Here is a 1,846-nt window from a genome sequence, read left to right as displayed (position 1 = left end):
ATGGCTCACGGGCCCAGCTGCTCCGCGGCATGTGGGATCTTCCCGGACAGGGGCACGAACCCGTGTCCCCTGCATCGGCAGGCGGACTCTCAACCACTGCGCCACCAGGGAAGCCCCAGAAGATATTTAAAAAGGAAAAATAATTCCAGGATGACAGTGATATAGTAGGTTTAGAGTGCACATTAGAACAGGGAATAAGATGGCTCCAAAAATAATTTCCTGTAATAAAATGTGATTAAGAAGCTAAGTGACCTTAGTGATAAAAAGAAAGTATAGCATCATAAAAATAAACAAACATAAGCAATGTGCCTTGCCCCCTTCCCTGTTTGTTAGTTATGTGCTCCTTCCAGCTGAACAAAATTAATGGCCCCTGCAATCCCCATCTCCGCTCACTGTCCAGTCACTGTTTGATTTTGCAGGGACCTATATCTATATAATTATAATATTGTAAATGCTGGGGTTTTTTGATTAACCTACAGACAAAGCAGAGTTAGTTACTTTTAGTTCTAAGAAGAGAAGACAAATGATATGAAATCGGATGTTACAAAGTATGAGACAATGCCTAAAATGGATGAGTCAAGCAATAGAAGGTTGTGTTTTATTAGAAGACACACATTAGCAAATTTTTAAAACTTAATAAATAAAAATAGGCCTTTAGAGTTTAAGGTGTGAAATCCTTGTGGGAATAGGGAAGTGAGAAAGCACTGTAAGTCAGCAAAACTCCTCATTCTTCATGGTAGGCATAGCAGTTAGATATAGTTTAAATTGATAAATAAATGAATAAATATAAACATTATGGATATAACCACCAAAAGAAACATAAATTTGTGTAAGTGGTTATCAAAAATGAGGAGTAAGATGGAGGGTGAAGGATAGTTTATTCTTTAGTCTCAAATCCTCTTTCAGTTTGGATTTGAAATTTTAGATTATATACTAGATGTGCACAGAAAAATGTCTGGTCTGATCAGCCTCAGCTGTGAGCATTGGTTCCCCCAAGTGGGATGGAGCGATAGTGAGGAGAGGACTTTTTATACTCTTCAGTATAGTTTTCAATTTTTTTTTTTTTGCAATAAGTATACATTATTTTGTCATTGACTAAAATTATGTATCTAATGATATGTATGTACTCTTAGGTAATAAGAAGGTGTATAGGTAACAGAGGTAAATGCTAGATCAGATAAGAACTAAGAGTTCATTGGATTTGCAGCTGGGGAGAGACCCAACGCGTGCAACTGCCATAGATGGTAGGAACACAAGTCAGATTGCAAGGGAACCCCCTTCTCAGTAAGGAGTGCAGAGGAGTAGGGGTGGCGGATACAAGTGTAAACTATTTTCAAGAAGTTGTGATGAGCAAGGGAAGGGAGAGACATTTAATAACCACTCAGACTGTAAAATAGACTGTGTCGTGTTGAATAGCTTTAACTTAAAATGAAAGGATCATGATATATAGAGAGCATTATATGGTCACATAAAGATTTTTCCAAGAAAAGATTATATCTACATCTTTCCATTTTGGATGAGGCAAGCATCCAACACATTTTTATGGAGGCTTATTTTTACAATTTTAAGCCTTTTCCTGTCTTCCCCCCCTTTAGTCCACTCTTTCAGAAATGCCTTTTGTAGACGCTCTCTACAGAGGCTTTTAAAACTATTGAGAAGTAATTATGTCTCTATATTGCACATGATTGAGGAGTCTTTGACTATGACTATTCACATATATTTGTGAAAAGTGAAATATCAGTGTTTTATTTCATTTCATAAAGTTATGCTACATTAAACTCCAGTCCTTGGTCATTATGACAAATGTGCTAAATTGATAAACCATCTATCTTTGCCATCCAGAAAT

Source organism: Physeter macrocephalus, chromosome 10, assembly GCF_002837175.3.
Source record: "Physeter macrocephalus isolate SW-GA chromosome 10, ASM283717v5, whole genome shotgun sequence".
In the NCBI taxonomy this organism is placed as follows: Eukaryota; Metazoa; Chordata; class Mammalia; order Artiodactyla; family Physeteridae; genus Physeter; species Physeter macrocephalus.
Note: the sequence above shows the minus strand (reverse complement) of the source record.